Source organism: Anomalospiza imberbis, chromosome 21 (assembly GCF_031753505.1).
Source record: "Anomalospiza imberbis isolate Cuckoo-Finch-1a 21T00152 chromosome 21, ASM3175350v1, whole genome shotgun sequence".
Taxonomy (NCBI): domain Eukaryota; kingdom Metazoa; phylum Chordata; class Aves; order Passeriformes; family Viduidae; genus Anomalospiza; species Anomalospiza imberbis.
The window spans coordinates 3,907,407-3,920,811 of NC_089701.1; the positions used below are offsets into that span (position 1 = coordinate 3,907,407).

Sequence of the window (13,405 nt, forward strand, 5' to 3'; positions counted from 1 at the left end):
TCGATCCCTGCTCTTGGCCAAACTCTCCTTTTCCCTCAGGCAAATCATCGCTTGGTTTCTTTGGAGATAATGAGAAACTATGGAAAAAGACTCCCAGGTTTAATTCTCAACTGTAAGGGCAGAGATTTAGGAGCACGCTGTAAAGTCTTGTGATTTCTGGGAATTGCCCTGGCAAGGTTGAGGGCTGAGCCCACCCCACACCGTTTGTGCACATCCATGCAGTGCTGGGGTGTCCCTGCAGCCCCCGGGGCTGTGTGTAACCCCTCTGCTGCTCTGTGCCTTTGTGCTGGTGTCCCAGTGCTGGGGGAGGGCATTAAAGCACAGCCCCACGAGCCATCTGAACCCCTCCAGGTGCACACGTGAGGCCGTGAACACACTGCTTTGTACCTCTGGTTGATGCTGTCCCAGGAGGGATAATCCTTGTTTCCAGCTCTGGGCGAGGCTTCAGAGAGGGAAGAGTTGGTGTGGTGGCTGAGCCCTCACACTGGTTTAAAAGGGATGGGGAAAGGGGTCCCAAGTTGCTGTTGTTTGGGTCACTGGTGCTAAAACCTGTGCCTGTGTTCCCACACCGAATAAACATGAGAAACAGCCCTTGGGAGTGCCAGGCCAGTAATACCAGGGTTACTACAAATAAGCAGGTAGCAGGGTGGTGTTGATGCAGACAAGAGCTGCTGAAGTGGAATGAGAGCACAGACCTCTGGAGCCTCAGCCAGCATCTGGCGCCGCTCCCTGGGGTACAGCCTGTCTTGGGGCTCATGCTGGCCAAGGGCTTGTCATTATTGCCTGAACTCTGTCACCTCTGGGACAGGCTGGCTGCAGGTTTTGAGATGCCTGGTGCTCACCAAATGTCTGTGCCTTGCCCATGTGTGGCCGCAGTGGGTCTGTGGTGGTCACCTCCCGTGTGCTCACTGCGGGGGCTGGACTTGCCTGACCAGCTCTCACTGCTGCCCTCCGAGAGTTACTGGTGCAATTAAAGCTGGGCTAATTCTCTGTGTACTGCGAGGCAGAAGGAGCTGATGTTTCCAGTAATTGTTCAGTCGATCTATTTTCAATGTATTTTTCTAAGTGGCCTGGCTGGGTCTGGGCTTCTGAGAAAATGAGGTAAAACACCCTCAGCTGGTGCACATCCAGGCCAAGCCTCTGATTTTGGTGGCATTACAACCTGTCCCTAGCTAAGAACGTGATGTTCAAGGTGACCTCCTAGAGTGCTTCTCTGCTTCTTTGCTCTTCCTCCCCATCCTTCAGCACCAACATCTCTGTCTGAAGCTTGAGGGCAATGTGAGAATTTGCTCCTCGTGCAGCTTTTACTCTGTAGTCGTGGTTTTCCCGGAGGTACAGGCTCTGCCTCTTGCACTTTCCACCTCTCCAGTGAAATGGGATCTCTTCCCCGCACTTTCAGCTTTCTCTCGCTCTCTGCTCTCAGTTTCCATCCCGACGATCCCGTGGGATCGGCAGAGCCTTCCTCGTGGCTTCGGGCGCTGCCGAGGCAGCTGCACAGCCAGCTCCCGGTGCCCGTGTGCTGCTGGCAGGAGCCGGCTCCATCCCTGCCCCGGGGCTGGGCACCCTGACTCACCGCAGAGGAGCGGAGCAGCTGCCTCCTGACAGTTCCATTCAGTACGGGCCGTCAGCGCAGTTTGCTGGCTCTGTCAGCGCAGTTTGCTGGCTCTGTCAGCGCAGTTTGCTGGCTCTGTCACCGTGCAGCGGGCTCGGGGAGCGCCGGCAGAGGCAGCTCTTGCAGGAGTGCGCCGTGAGCGCTGCCAGCGCTGCCCAAGTGCGCTCAAATAAGACGAATCCAGTTTGCTGACTGGTTTGGCACAGCACGGGCCGTCAGAGACAGGCTGTTTGCTGCCTCCTTTGGGTCTTTGCCAGAGCACGGGCTGTTTGCTGCCCCTGGCCACCCTGCCCTGCCCAGGCGGAGGTGCTGAGTTGGAGGTGTGGGTGTTGCCAGCCCGTGGCTCCATCCCTCCTCTGCACAGCCTCCCGTTCCAGGTCCTGCAGCCGGGCTGGGGCAGGGACGAGGCTGCCATCACCACAGCCATTGATTCGGAGTGTGCCAGCTGCAAACACAGGGGAAATGGAGGGTGTGCCCCATTCACAACCCTTAACACATAACAGCAGAAATGGGTGTAACCACGGGCATCTCCCATCCAGGAACTCCATCCCAATGCGATTATCCCGTGTTTCGAGGAGCCTTGGGGCCGTGCAGCAGCCGAGACAGCTAAGAATGGCAATCCTGAGTGTGCCTGACATGCCTTGAGCTGGACCCTGCCTGGCCTCGGATGTGGCTGCTACCGCAGAGGTGATGGCACCGCTCCTGTGGCCCGTGGTGTCGCGGAAACGTCCTGCTGTCACACACAGCCTGCACGGCTGCTCCTCGGGCAGCACCGACGAGCCCCGGGGCTCTCGGCTCGGCTCCAAAGCCGACACACGGCTCTGGAGGATCCCCTGCCCCTCGCTGCTCGCTGGTGTCCCCGTGCAGGAGAGAGCAGCTTGCTTTTGTTAGGCATTGCCAAGCACAGATAGGCACCACTGCTGCGTCCAGGTCGGGTTGGATTTAGCCATGGGAGCTTCAAACAGTGCTAAGAAACGCCCCTGCCAGGAGCCCAGCCCTGTGACAGCTCGATTCGGCCACTGCTGGCTGTTAAATGCTGTTGAGATGCAAAGAGCACCTTTGGTTTCAGTGCAATTGTTCGTGAGGTGGTAAAACCCCACAGGGAGGGGGGACAGCCAGGTGCAGTTTGGTGTTGGCTCTTTTATGAACCTGGAGAGATTTGTGGTGTCAACACTGCTGGAAGGATTGGCTGCACTGCCCCAGGAGTTGCTTGTCCCCAGATCCTCCTGCCTGCCCCATCAAATGACAATGGTGTAACAGGACAGGCAGGGCTGCTGGTTCAGCTGGGGCAGAACTTGTGATATTTGGTATTTTTAACTCCGGGCTCCTGGAATCATGTGCGTGGCATCACTCGTGGTGTCTGGAGAGGGCAGCACATGGTGCACCCCAGTGTTGTGGTCCAGAGCTCAGGCTTTGGGCCACCACTCCCATAAAGATGCTGGTGAAGGCCTGACTTTAAGAACCTCAAAGGCTGTTGGCATCCAAAATCTGATTTGTTGATTTTCTTGTGTCACCTCTGTGCAGGCATCTCCTCAGCCCTGTGTCCTCACTCCTCTGCTGGCTTCTCTGGGCTTGTGCTGGGGCTGTCCCTGGGTGTGCTGGGGCTGCAGCAGCTTTTGGCAGCAGGACATTGGGTTTTGGTTCCAGTTGACAGCCCAGGAGTGGGAAATACCCAATCCCATCCTGCTGACAGCTGCCTTTGTAAGTGCTGTGAGCTCCCAAAGGACAGCTGTGAGCATCAGGCCCTTCACCTGGAGGCATTGAGGGGCTGTTTGGGAGGACAAGGCTGGTTTGGATGTACTGAGGAGGACAAGGCTGGTTTGGATGTACTGAGGAGGACAAGGTTGGCTTGGATGTACTGAGGAGGACAAGGCTGGTTTGGATGTACTGAGGAGGACAAGGCTGGTTTGGATGTATTGAGGGGCTGTTTGGGAGGACAAGGTTGGCTTGGATGTACTGAGGAGGACAAGGCTGGTTTGGATGTATTGAGGAGGACAAGGCTGGTTTGGATGTACTGAGGAAGACAAGGCTGGTTTGGATGTATTGAGGAGCTGTTTGGGAGGACAAGGCTGGTTTGGATGTACTGAGGAGGACAAGGTTGGTTTGGATGTACTGAGGAGGACAAGGCTGGTTTGGATGTACTGAGGAGGACAAGGCTGGTTTGGATGTACTGAGGAGCTGTTTGGGAGGACAAGGTTGGCTTGGATGTACTGAGGAGGACAAGGCTGGTTTGGATGTATTGAGGAGCTGTTTGGGAGGACAAGGCTGGTTTGGGTGTACTGAGGAGGACAAGGCTGGTTTGGATGTATTGAGGAGGACAAGGCTGGTTTGAATGTGACAATCTTGGCAGTGTCTGGCTGTGATGTTGGTGACAGTGGTGACATTGCAGTGCTGACCTGAGACAAGGGGGCTTCCTCTCCTGCCTGCCGGGAAAGCAGCACCCAAAAATCTCCCTTAATAACCCCTTTCTTCTCATCCTTCTCCCTTGAGGCTGCTGTGTGCATTGCTCTGAGAGTCAGGGGTTTTTCTTTCATCACAGTGCCTTCCCCAGCACTTCTCCTTCCCATACTGGAAACTGAGTGCGAGTTAGAAGCTGCAGCCGAGCGAGGAAGGAGGGGCCATGCGGTTTGCGGCGCCAGAGCCTGGGCTGGCCGAGCAGAGCAGCTGGGAGGCTCTTCTGGGGGCTCTGGGGAGAAGAGCCGAGGGCAGGGGAAGCGGGACGGAGGAGCTGTTCCAGCCCTGTGGGGTCTGGCAGTGTCGTGCTCGTGGGTCAGGGAGCCCCTGCCCGGGGGATCCCGCCTGGGCAGCCCTGGAGCTGTCTGGAGTCAGGAAATGGAGACCAAACCCTCCCCACCCAGCTGTGTGCAGAGCGAGAGGGAATCAAAAGCAGCTGAAAATCCCGCATTTCCCCTTCTGTTTGGCGGAGAGGGATGCGGGAAGCACAGGGGAGGAGACAGACAAGTTAAATGGGTGCAGCTCCACCTTTTCCCGACGCCTCTGCACCCACATCCCCTGGGGGGAACTGGCCCTCCCAGCCCTCCCCAGTTATTTATTTATCTCTAATCGAAGACCTGGCTGCTGCTGACAGTCCAGCTGGCCTCAGAATGGCACCAGACCCGGTCTGAGACCTGTGACACGCTTCCACTCCCGGGGGCCCTCGAGTGCCAGCTGTGCCCTGGCACACCCACCCTGGGAAGGAGCTTTGCCAAAGGTGACTCTCAGCCGGGGCTGGGGCAAGGAGGGGGAAAGGGAAGCTCCCTGGGGGTTTGGCTGTTGTGAGAGATGACTCAGTGCATGCCCTGGCTGGGTGGCACCGTCTGTGCCACCGTGTTACGTGCCCACGTGTCATGGAAACCCTGACGCTGCTCTGTACCCGCGTGGCACGAGTGGCACTGGGCAATGAGCCATCGATACGGGTCTGATCCTCACTGACGGGGTTAAAGCCACCCTGCAATGGTGCTGGCAGCTCAGGATCAGGCCATGCACTCTGTGCCACGGGAGGCAAAGAGGGGAGAAGCTCCTCAGGGCCCCACTGCTGTAAAAGTCTGGGTGAGCCCCTCGGGGAGCGGCTTGTTCCACTCACTGTCTGCTCCCTGGCCCTCCTGCAGGAGCTCGGGTCGTGTTTCCTCACTGTTTTCCCTGCAGTTAGGGGAGCCAGAAAGAGCTTAAAATGTAATTTGCTACCAAAATCAGGCTGATGCTGTCACGGTGTCCCTCTGGCTGTGCCCTCTCTCCCCAGATGACTTCTGAACCTGCTGACCTGCGTCACACAGATCTGGCTGAGGGCTCGCAGATAATTAAGTCTATGCAGAGATGATGAAATGAGATGGTTGAGAGGAGGAAAAGAATCTTGTAAATGCCCCAAAACATCTGTAGCATGAGTTCATGTATTATTAGACACCAGCAAATCCACGTGGGAGATGCTCCTTACAAACACTTAACCACAAAAACATTTTCATTCTCGGTTCGTACATTTTTAGGCACCAAAACCAGTCTCAAGACACAAAACCATAGGAAGCAACACAAGTAGTTTCAGTGCTCATGGGATAACCTTTTATTTTAATAAAACCTGAAATTCCTTTGGCACTCAACGTGATTCCCAGAGCCAAGGCTTGAAGGAAAAACAACATAAATCATGGACTCGAAAGCAAAAAGTTGGGAGGGTCAGCAGCACTGTGGCCGGACTCAGCCGTGGTGTGACCTGGTGGCACTTGATGAGTTTGTTGATATTTCTGCCACTGTAACTGAGGGACAAACCTGGCCCTCAGTCTCTGGCATACAGTTTTGTTTGGGAGAGCACTGCTCCTCCATGCCAAACCCCCACAACAAAAAGAGTTCTGCTGGCCATGGAGAGGGGCCCTGGAATAACTTCCCCCTCTAAAACAATGCGGAGCGGAAACGTTTCAAAGTGGTAATCACCAAAGGGAAAATAAATTTTTTTAAACATCCTTTGTCTGAGCACCTAACAATACCTGGGAATACTGAAAGACTTTTCCAATTTTTAATTGACTTTTCAGCCATGTCACTGTTTGTTTCATCTCTGCAATAGCCGGCTCAGGGCTGGGCAGTGAAACTTTCCCTCTCCAGCTCTTGCCAGCCCCTTTTCCTGACTCTCACGTGGCCAACACCAGTAAGTGTGTGCTCAGGCTGTTACAGCAGAATGTTTTCATGTCCACTCACTGCATCCCTGCCCAGCCCGTGGTGAATTTGGCCCAGATGACTTGGCAGGGGCCGCGCAGTGTCAGCACCGGGGCGCGCTGGCTGCTGCTCCAGCTGCCGGACGTCTCTGCTGCTGCTGCTCCTCCTGCAGCTCCTCTCCCTCATCCCTGAGGCTGTTCCGGCCCTCTGGCTCCTCTCTTGGCTGCTCGCTTTCAATCCCATCAGCTCTTCACTCTGCTGGAGCCTGGCTCCAAGGTTTCACTCCTCACTTCAGATCAAGCTGTCCTGCAGCTTCCCGACGTGTCTGGGTTTTGATTTATGCTTTCCCTGACGTTTGTGCGGTCAGAGGAGATACAGGACCATTGTTGGAACATCCTTTTCATATCCCCTCTTAAGGGGCTCTGTTCCTGTTTAACTGAGTTTCTTATTTTCAGTAATCTCAGTTATTTATTGGTGTTATTAACGTGGTGTGTGTGTAACTTTCCTGTTGCTTTGTTTATCCCCATGATCTGGCATTTAAATCTGTTCCACCTTATTCCTATACCGGGATAACTTTGTGCAAATCTGTTTTATTTCCCTACCTTTATCTCTTCAGATCAACTCAGCACCTTGCAACCTGTTTGGCTCCATTTTTAAGCTGGCCTTTGGATATGATATAATATAATCTTGTGCAAGGGATCAGCTCCATGTGCTTCTTCCCTGTGCCTATGCTGTGGCATCACTTTTCTCTTGGACTTCTCAGCAGCTCTGTGGCATCATTCCCTCCCCTGTGTGTGTCCAGGCACGTCCTTCCAGCAGCAGGGCAGTGAATGGTGCTGCTCAGGTTCAGGGAGCTGAGTCTGAGCGTGCTGGGCTGGTGACACAGACGCCAGCCTGCATCGCTGTCCCCAGGGAGAACGAGCAGTGTGGGGTCACAGCAGTCCCCAGGGGACTCCCTGCACGTGCTGTCACCTGGGCAGGGGGCAGGGGGAGCCTCTCCTGGCCTTCCCTAGCCCAGGAGAGGCAGTGGGAATAGAGCTGGAATAAAGCTGCTCTCCTGGCTGGATGCACAGGCACAGGTGAGGTGGGTGTACCTGTCCCTGCAGCAGCACAGCCCACCAGGGCTGGAGCTTGGGCTGGGGTAGGAGCTGAGGAGGAGGAGGAAGAGCTGCTCTGCCAAGCAAAGTTTCCCTGTTATCCACTGGGATTTCTCTGTGGATCAGTTTCCAGAGCCTCTTGTTTCTGGGATTCTCCTTTTACACGATTCAGCTGAACGTGTCATTCTGGCTGGTTGTTGTGGGTGGAAAATTGTACTGCCTGCCCTTGGATGTGTTTTTGAAAGGTGAGCAGAGCCAGAGCTTTGCTCTGCTCTGTATCCACCCAGGCAGTGGATGTGTGTTTTCAATATAAAATGAAATCTCACTATTTCATTTAATTTTTCTGGCAGATGAGAAGGAACAGCTTGATTTCAGAACTGAGTTCCCCTTATCCTGAGGGGCTACACCTATTCCCACCTTTCCTTGCAATTTTTTTTTGTGGCTCCATAACCTTTCCCCTCTTTTCCACCAGTGGTTTTCCTTTCCCTGGCTGTTCTGCAGAGAAGCCAAGCAAGCAAGGATGGAAATTACAATAACGGAGCACCTGGGAGGCTTGAACCTGCCACACACTGATTGCTAAGCAACAGGGAGAAATGTTTTTCCTGTTTTCCTTTTGGTTGCAGGCACCTTAGGTGGTATTTGTTGAAAGAGCTGAGCGAAACACTCTGGCAGAAAGGTGATAGGAAGATAAAAGCTGCCTTTAAAGACAAACAGCTCAAGAAATAATGGTCCTTAGCAGAGGAGCTCTGGTGTGTCTGCAGAGTGTCAGACTGCAGCAGCTTAAAGCCTGCTGAACTCTGCACTCCAGGGAGAGCCAGGTGGGAAAAGAGAAAACGCTGCCACCAGGAGCTGCAGCTTCCTCCCGGTGTGGGGATGTCCCTAACAAAACTCGCTGGGTGTCTTGTGATCATGAGCTTTGGTCCCTGCATCCCCCTGCCAGCAGTGCCCTGAGGTCTCTCGGTGTGTTTCACACCTTGGGCCCTGCTGTCTTCAGCTTTGTGGGCACATTTTGATATTAATACTTGTATTTTGCCTCTTATTTTTCTGAATGTTTTCTTCTTTGCTGTGAAGGAATCCAGGTGCCTGCTTGAAGTGTGCTGTGGTTGCTTCTTTCTGAGAAAGTGGCTTGATCTCCCCCCACCTCACATGTTGGCCTTGCTCTAATGAGCTTTTGGAGGTCAGAAAGTTTGGAAAACAGATGTTTGTGTTGTTCCTTGCTGCCCTAATGGAAGCTCCTCAAATACCTGATAAATTGCCTGGAGAAGAGAAGGTTCTGGGGCAATCTTAGCAACCCAGAGCACAAAATGGCTTCAAGAGAGCTGGAGCGGGACTTTGTACCAGGGTCTGGAGTGACAGGACAAGGGGCAGTGGCTTTAAAAAGAAGGAGAGTGGATTTAGATTAGATATTAGGAAGAAATGTGCCCTGTGAGGGTGGTGAGGCCCTGGCACAGGTTTTCCAGGGAAGCTGTGGCTGCCCCTGGATCTCTGGAAGTGTTCCAGGCCAGGCTTGGAGGAACCTGGGATAGTGGAAGGTGTCCCTGTCCATGCAGGGGTTGAGCAAGACAATCTTTAAAGTCCCTTTCAACCCAAACCCGTTGGAATTTAAAAAACCCAACCCCCCAAAAAAAATCTGTGATTCTGCTACGGCCAAGGGGGTGGTGTAAGGAGTAGGATGGACGAGAAATATTCCTGCAAGCTCTTGAGTCTCCAAGGCTTGTGGAATAATTGCTGAGCTTCAGGAGCCGGCAGCCTCTGCAGGAGCTGCCGTAGCCCAGCTGTGCACAGGGGCTGCAGGAAATGAAACACAGAATAGCTGGATGGAGACTTTTAGATCCTGATTGCCCGGGGATTTGCTGTGCTTCCTCTGCTAGGAGCTGACAGTAATTAGGGGCTTGCCTGGCCGTGTTAATGCTTGGTGTGGAGGAGAGCTGTGCTCCCGAATTAACCCGGCTGCCCATGGGGGGCTGAGAGGAGCGGGGCGTGCTGCAGCTGGGGAACAGCTGTCCCTGGCACAAGGGGCACAACGGGCAGGAGAGCCCAAGCCAGCTTTCCTCCCTGCCAGCACAGAGTTCACAGAGCCTGATCTGTCAAAAACAGCCCCGAAAAACGCCCAAAACTTGGAGGCAGAGTGACCCAGCTGCCCTGGATCTGAAATACTCAGCAGAGAATCTCCTAAAATCCATGCCTGCTGTAAGCTGTGGCAAGTGGTGGGTGGCTCTCCACTAAAATCTGGTTAAATCAGGGCATTGATCACGCTGGGAGTGAGAACTGGGTCTGAGATCTGTTGGTCCTCAAATTTGGGGGGACCGGACCCAATTTCACATCTCTGTACAGATTGTATGGACAGAGCAGTGACATAATTTTCCCTTCTTGCACAAGCTTTCCCCCTCATCCTCAAGTGGAAGAGATAGTACTGGTTGTTTACTGTTGGATTATTATTATTATTGTTGTTGTTGTTGTTGTTGTTGTTGTTGTTGTTGTTGTTGTTGTTGTTGTTGTTTCTTATAAAATAACCTTCCAGGCGAGCCTGAGCAGTGAAAACAAAAGTATTTTCCAATTAAAATTGGAATGCCCAAAAGATTTTGATCTAGTACATAATGCCTAACCTCCAGTTAGTAATTCTTGTAACTAGGCAGCACTTTTCCTCCAAAATGACTTGAAAACAGCAAGAAAAAGGGCTTCCCCAGCTGCACAATAGAAGGAAGTGCTAAGGGCTCCATGTCAGAGCCTGACACAGACTCGCCCTGTGAGCTGGTGCCAGAGCTGGGACAGAGGCTGGATAATGTTGCAACTCCCACATAAAGCAGCCCAGTTCCCTTCAGAGGCTGCTGGTTTGGGTCCTGGGTCCCTTGCTGGTCCAACAGTGAAAGCTGGAGGTGTGTGATGCTCCAGAGGGGCTCAGTTAGAGGTGGCGAGGGTGATTCCTGCCTTCTCTGCTCGGGGCTGAGATCAGCTCTTTGCAGCTCTTGGCATCGGTCCTGCTGTGGTTTCACTGAGGCTCAAAGGGAATACGGGTTTGTCGGGGTGCTGGCAGTGCCCTGGGGGTGCTGGCACTGCCCTGAGGATGGTGGCAGGAGCACTGGGTTGTTTGCAGGCAGCTGATGCCAGGCAGGAGCAACTCCTGTGGAAGTATTTGTGAGCCATGCTTTGGGGTGAGCAGCCTCACTTGATGGCAAAAAAAAAAACCCCACAGCAACACTGAGCAGAGGAACTGGGTCACTGTGAGTTTTGCCCTGTAGGAAAGGTGCTGGAAAGCCCCACGCAGCAGCAGAGCAGGGAGATGAAAGCAAAGGAGGGCTGGAGGATGCAGCTCAGACACCACGTGCTGGGGAGAGACCACTCGGGGTCCAGGCTGAGCCCAGTTATTAACTGAAGTCGGAATCTGCAGGTCCTGACTGTAACAGATTGACCCAAATTGATTCCCAGACCAGAAAACTGGCTTCAAGTTTCCAAAAGCTTCTCTGTGTTACCCTCTCCACGTTATTGACCCTGCAGGAAAGGCTGGAGACTGCGGCAGAGGAGCAGAGCTGCAACGGTGTTGGCCGTGTGGCTTTGTATTTATCCAGCCAAGAGCTGATTTCAGAGTGGTGGAAAGACGAAAATTGGTGGATTTCCCACAGCACCCAATTCCCGGGCCTGCCAGAGTCGATGGGACATTTACAGATGACAAGGAAAAGCTCAGTGCGTTGTGAAAAGTTTCTTGCTGAGTTTGCCAAGTGCAAATTGGCAGTATATTTTTTTAATGAGTCACTCAAGCATTGATCTTTTTCTTAAATCCCCGAAGTCATGTGCATGTCAATTAATCACATTTTGCAACAATTTCTTGACCTTCAAGGGCTCGCAGGGAATCCTGAGGCTGGGATGCTGCCTGTTCCCTTTCACCTGTGTGCTTAGAGGCAAATAAGAAGCCCTGAAAAGTTATTTGTTTTGAATCTCATGATTTTCAAGAGCCTTGCTCCTGACAGCTGAGTGTTTGGGGTTAGCTACGCAGAGCAAACATCCTGAACTTGGGCTCCTGACCCTGCTTTGAGTGTTTTGCTTTTCAGACCCAGAAGGTTCCCAAGAGAGGAGAAAGGAAACTGACTGGCTATTTTTAAACCCGTGCAGTTGCCTTCCTGCCTTATATTATTTATTATCCATTATCAGAAGTGTTTTTCCCCTGAAACCATCTTTAGTGGTCAACCGAGGGACTGTGAAAATTGCCCATCAAACAGAGCTGCAGCTTTCTGCAGAGGTCAGATGAAGCTGGAGGCTCTGGGAGGGCTCTGCCAGCTGAAAATGAGTGCTGCTGTTGTTTGTTGTGTGCCCTCAAGCCGTGCCAAGCGATTTCAGGGGTGGGCTGTGATTACTCTGCCCTAAGACTCAAACATGAAGCAAAGCAGAGTCTCCCTCCCAAATATTTCACAGCACAGAGAGGCAGCACTGTTTTCTGCTGGAAAACAGGTCCCTGCCTCTGATTTTAGCGTGTCCCGAGCAAAGGGATGCACAGCTCTGAGTTTCACAGCACATCTTGCAGTGCCACGTGGTTCCTGCATGACGTGTCAGTGGGGCTGGGGACACCTCTGCAGGGAGCAGCATCACATCCTTCTGCGGTGGAGAGAGCTGCAGTGACCCACCTGGCACTGCAGGGTGACCTGGGCATGGATCAGGGCTGGATCTCCGTGCCTGGGCAGGCTTAAAGTGTGTATTGCCCCCAAAGATGTGGGGCTGCCACAGGCAGTGCAAGGCCCTGCTGCTGGGCCGGGTCCCCTTTCCCAGGATGTCCAGGAAGTCCCCTTCGACCTCTTTGGCTCCAGATAAAGCAGGACAATAGCCCACGTTGTCCTGGCTCATCCTTCTGCCTGGTAAACTTTCCAGTTGGAAGCCTATCACAGCCTGGCAGCTTTGTTAATCCCTTCCTGCCCGGGCAGGAGCTGCTGGTGCCCTGGGCAGAGCTGGACATGTGAGCCTTGGCTCCATCTTACTGGAAATAAAGCTGCAGGGCTGGAAGGCCCTGGGAGGCCGATGTTATTTCAGCTGCAGAGGGAGCTGAGGCATGAAAGTCCGGGTTTTGGTGGTGTCAGCAGCAACTGCCCGGACTGTGATGCAGTTTCTGAGCAGTGTGTGAGGAGGGAAGGGGAAGAGCAGGGGAGAGCTGGAGCACGCAGTGCTCAGCGCAGGGGGCTGATGAATGACAAACAGTTCTGCCCGTTTCTCTCTGCCTCTAAAAACAAAATTATGTTGCAGGGGTTCTCTAAAGTGGGATCTGCAGCCCTGCTGTCCCTCAGGCTCGTTCTGCTTTCCCAGAGTCCCTGCTGGGCCGAAAGCAGGTGCCCTGGTCCCAAATCCCCCCTTTGCCTGTGCATGGGGGGGGCTGGCACTGACTCAGCGTGGGTCACATCACTTCATCCCGCAGGGGACACTGCCTGCTGCCCCGCAGGGCTGTGACCGTGTCACCGAGCCCAGCTGTGGACAGCGAGGGGCCAAGCTGTGGCCAGCGAGGGGCTGAGCGCTTCTGGAGGGGGCTGAGCTCACGGGCTGAGATCATTAACGCTCAGATGAAAACACGTGCTGATGGTATTCACGCGCTCGCAGTTAACACTTTTTCTTTGCCTAGCGGTGCGTGAACCCCAGGTGCTTCACGAGCACCTGGTGACACAAAGATCCTCTCCCAGAGCCGTTGTCACCTGTGTGCCTTTCCCATCAGTGGTATCACCCCGCCGTTTCCCCCGCCCAGCTGGGACTGGGGCTCTGGCCACCCCCGCAGCCCCCCGAGCATCCTCCTCCCTCCGGCCGCCCCTTTGCGCGGCCTCGGGGCTTTTCACGCCTCCCGTGTCCCCGTCCCCCCTCCCCGAGGGGGCCGAGCCGCGCCGGGCCGGCCCCCGGGGGCGGGCGGAGGCTGCGGGAGGAAATCCAGTGCCTGGTTTAGAGCCGAGCTCCGTCCCGGCCCCGCCGTGACATCAGGCCGCTGTTTCGGCGCGGGGGCGGCCGCGGGCTCCCGGCGCCTGCCCCGCTGCTGCGGGCGCTCCCGCTCCGCTCCGCACCGCTCCGCTCCGCCGCGGCTCCCCCTGAGCATCAC

General features: G+C 54.3%; 1 protein-coding gene across 2 annotated transcripts in view; it reads left to right on the forward strand.

The window, feature by feature from the left end:
• The window catches only part of RALGDS (ral guanine nucleotide dissociation stimulator), a 58,867-nt gene that overhangs the window by 21,603 nt on the left and 23,859 nt on the right, over positions 1-13,405 (forward strand). The window lies entirely within an intron of this gene.